This window comes from Pseudophryne corroboree, chromosome 4 (genome assembly GCF_028390025.1).
Source record: "Pseudophryne corroboree isolate aPseCor3 chromosome 4, aPseCor3.hap2, whole genome shotgun sequence".
Classification (NCBI taxonomy): Eukaryota; Metazoa; Chordata; class Amphibia; order Anura; family Myobatrachidae; genus Pseudophryne; species Pseudophryne corroboree.
This window is the reverse complement of record NC_086447.1, coordinates 55072379-55077014: the sequence shown is the minus strand read 5'-3', so window position 1 is coordinate 55077014 and position 4636 is coordinate 55072379.

Sequence of the window (4636 nt, the reverse complement as noted above, 5' to 3'; positions counted from 1 at the left end):
TAGGGTATTCAGGACAACAGACAAATCCCATAGAGCCAAAGAAGGGACATAGGGAGGCTGAATCCGCAGTACCCCCTGAGTGAATGTATGAACGTTAGGTATAGACGCAATTTTTCTCTGAAACCACACCGACAAGACAGATATGTGAACCTTGAGGGAGGCCAGACGAAGTCCTTAATCCAGGCCTTGTTGCAAAAAAAAACAGAAGTCTGGAAGTACTAAACTTGGAAGCAACATAATTCTTAGCAGCACACCAGGTGAAGTAAGAATTCCAGACCCTATAATAAATCCGTGCAGAAGCCGGTTTGCGGGCCTTTGGCATAGTTTGGATAACCGCCTCGGAGAATCCTTTGGCCCCCAGGAGTGAAGCTTCAAGAGCCACGCCGTCAAAGCCAGGACTGGGTAGACACAAGGGCCCTGAACGAGGAGGTCTGGGCGTTGAGGAAGTAGAAGAGGACGCTCTATCGACAGACCCTGCAGCTCTGAGAACCAATGCCGTCTGGGCCACGCTGGAGCAACTAAAAGTAGTATTCCTCCTTCTTGCTTGAACTTCCTTAGTACCCTAAGCAGAAGTGACACTGGAGGGAACACGTAGGGCAGCCGAAAGTTCCATGGAATTGCCAGTGCATACACGAATGCTGCTTGAGGATCCCGTGTTCTTGATCCGAAGACCGGAACCTTGCGATTGTGTCGTGACGCCATCAGGTCTACATCTGGTAGACCCCACTTGTCCACTAGGAGTTGAAAGACTTCCTGATGGAGTTGAAACACTTCTCCGGCGTGTACGTCCTGACGACTGAGGAAATCCACTTCCCAGTTGAGGACTCCCGGAATGAACACTGACGATATTGCTGGCAGATGGCGTTCCACCCAACGAAGGATTTTTGACACTTTCATCATTTCCATGCGGCTTTGAGTGCCACCTTGATGGTTTATATATTCCACCGTGGTGGCGTTATCTGATTGTACTTGAACAGGCCTGTTCTGTATCAGAGGCAGGGCAAAAGTCAAAGCATTGAACACTGCCCGCAATTCCAGAATGTTTATCGGGAGGAGAGATTCCTCCTTGGTCCACCGACCCTGGAGAGAGTGTTGCTCCCGCACCGCACCCCAACCCCTCAGACTGGTGTCCGTAGTCAGTAGGACCCAGTTGGGGATCCAGAAGGGATGGCCCCTGCTCAACTGATCCGATGAGGAAGGCCATCCCACTTGGAAAGGATTAACCTCTGTAGAGGGCGGGAATGAATTTGTCGAAAGCTGACACCATGAGGCCTAGTACTTGCATCGCCGAGTGTATCGACACTCTTGGGCGAGAGAGGAAGTATCTGATCCTGTCCTTAAGTTTCAGGACTTTCTCTGGCTGTGTGTGTCCAGCAGTGCCCCCAGGTGCACCATGAGCCGTCATCATGGCCATAACCTTGGTGAAGATCCGAGGGGCCGTGGCCAGTCCAAACGGCAGAGCCTGGAACTGATAATGAAGGTTGCCAATAGCAAACTGCAGATATTGCTGATGCGATATGGCAATAGGTATATGCAGATAAGCATTTTGTATATCCAGGGATACCATATAGTCTCCGGGTTCCATGGCCAGTACAATGGCCCTCATTCCGAGTTGTTCGCTCGCTAGCTGCTTTTAGCAGCATTGCACACGCTAGGCCACCGCCCTCTGGAAGTGTATCTTAGCTTAGCAGAATTGCGAACGAAAGATTAGCAGAATTGCTAATAAATAATTCTCAGCAGTTTCTGAGTAGCTCCAGACCTACTCACGAATTGCGATCAGCTCAGTCCGTTTAGTTCCTGGTTTGATGTCACAAACACGCCCTGCGTTCGGCCAGCCACTCCCCCGTTTCTCCAGACACTCCCGCGTTTTTCCCTGACACGCCTGCGTTTTTTAGCAAACGCCGGGAAAACGCTGAGTTCCCGCCCAGAAACGCCCCTTTCCTGTCAATCATTTACCGAAAAGCAGTGCAACTGAAAATCGCCGCAGAAGCCACAGCAAAACAGCTAAGTTTTGTGTTAACTAACTAAGCGCATGCGCCCTGCGTGCCTTGCGCATGCGCAATTTGCAACTAATCGCAGCATAGCGAAAATCGGCAACGAGCGCACAACTCGGAATGACCCCCAATGAGCGCAGTGTTTCCATACGGAACGTGGACACTCTCACAAACTTGTTCAGTGATTTGAGGTTGAGAATAGTCCGGAAAGACCCATCAGGTTTCGGGACTAGAAACAGGGTTGAGTAGTATCCTCTGCCACTCTGGGGCAGAGGTACCGGCACCACCACTCCTGTATCCAGGAGGGAACAAACAACCATCTGTAGAGCTTGTGCCTTTAACAGATCTAAAGGGATAACCGATCTGCAGAACTGGTGAGGGGGACGTCTCTTGAAAGAGACTGTGTACCTGTGAGAGACGACTTCTCGCAGCCATGCGTCTGAAGTGGTCGTTAACCAGACCTGGATGAATCGTAGAAGTCGGCCCCCACCCTGGGATCCCCCAGAGAGAGGCCTGTCCCGTCATGCAGCAGGCTTGTCATGAGAAGCAGGCTGATGAGCAGCCCAGGATAGTTAGGCCTTGGGCTTAGTGGTTGCTGGGAGCACGACTCAATCTCGGGTATGCCTGACCTTCGCTTTCCCTTAAGGCCGAAAGCAGGGAAAGGTGGTACCTTATGCCTTCTGTGCAGAAGGAGTAGCATTTGGGAGAAAGGCAGTCATAGTAGCCGCCGATTCAGATCCAATTTTCAATTAGGTCTTCCCCAAATAAGATGTCCCCAGTAAAGGGGAATACCTCCTAGAACTTTTGGGAGTCCAGGTCCACCTTCCATGACCTCAACCACAGAATACGGTGAGCCAGGACAGACGTATTCACCCGCCTCAGGGGACGCCTCCTGGTATAGAAAAAGGTGGCGGTGGTATTGTGAGACAGGGAATGTCTGGCATTGTCAGATATATCCTCGGGCAGCTCTTCCTCTAATGCCTGATCCAGTCATCAATCTATTTTGCAGCCCCAAGAGGACGCAATCGTGGTCTATGTACAACACCCGTAAGGGAGTAATAGACTTCAGGCATCCCTCCACACGCTTACCTGTCGGTTCCTACAGTGAGGGGACAGTGGTGAGAGGCAGAGTGGATGACACCCGATGGGTGACACATGAGTTCACTAGCAGTGAATTACCTACTCGTTATTATAACTCTGCAGGGGGAGGATATCGAGCTAATGCCCGTTGTAGCCAGGGGGAATGTACTCCCTGGATTAGACCAGGGGTCTTGTCTGATGTACACTTAGGGGTATATTCAATAAGAGTCGGATCCATTTCGACATGCAGTTGTCGGAATGGATCCGACAACCCCTATTCAATGCACGGGCAAATCCGACTGTCGGATTTGGCCGTACATAAGGACCCGTCCTGCCGCTGCTGTCAGCGGCTGCAGATGCGCTGACAGCAGCGGTCAGGTGCGCAGATGGCGGCAGGCGAGAGCAGGATGGCGGCGAGGGTAAGCTGGGTGGCGGAGGGGAGCAGAGATCGGCGGCGGCAGGAGGAGCTGCCAGCAGGGAGAAAGGTGCCTGCGGACGGCGGGGAGAGCACAGATCGGCGGCCGGCGGGAGGAGCTGGCTGCCCCCGCAGCCAGCTCCTCCCGCCGGCCACCAATCTGTGCTCTCCCTGCTGCCCGCAGCATCCACTTGTCTTCTCACCTCAATCCAACTTGTTTTCAAGTCGGATTGAGTGTGTCGGAAAAGGGGCCAAAACCTGTTGGATTTGGCCCCGTTTCCGACAGAAGCACGTGGATCGGCGGCTATTCTACCGATCCATGTGTTTTCCGACAAGTCACGAATTCTCGACTTGTCGGAAAAAATAAAAGCTTTAGGATCAGGTGGTGTGCACTGGCTCCTCCCCCTATGACCCTCCTCCAAGCCTCAGTTAGGATACTGTGCCCGGACGAGCGTACACAATAAGGAAGGATTTTGAATCCCGGGTAAGACTCATACCAGCCACACCAATCACACTGTACAACCTGTGATCTGAACCCAGTTAACAGCATGATAACAGCGGAGCCTCTGAAAAGATGGCTCACAACAATAATAACCCGATTTTTGTAACAATAACTATGTACAAGTATTGCAGACAATCCGCACTTGGGATGGGCGCCCAGCATCCACTACGGACTACGAGAAATAGAATTATCGGTAAGTAAATTCTTATTTTCTCTGACGTCCTAAGTGGATGCTGGGGACTCCGTCAGGACCATGGGGATTATACCAAAGCTCCCAAACGGGCGGGAGAGTGCGGATGACTCTGCAGCACCGAGTGAGAGAACTCCAGGTCCTCCTCAGCCAGGGTGTGCCCCTGACCAAGTAGCAGCTCGGCAAAGTTGTAAAGCCGAGACCCCTCGGGCAGCCGCCCAAGATGAGCCCACCTTCCTTGTGGAATGGGCATTTACATATTTTGGCTGTGGCAGGCCTGCCACAGAATGTGCAAGCTGAATTGTACTACACATCCAACTAGCAATCGTCTGCTTAGAAGCAAGAGCACCCAGTTTGTTGGGTGCATACAGGATAACAGCAAGTCAGTTTTCCTGACTCCAGCCGTCCTGGAAACCTATATTTTCAGGGCCCTGACAACATCTAGCAACTTGGAG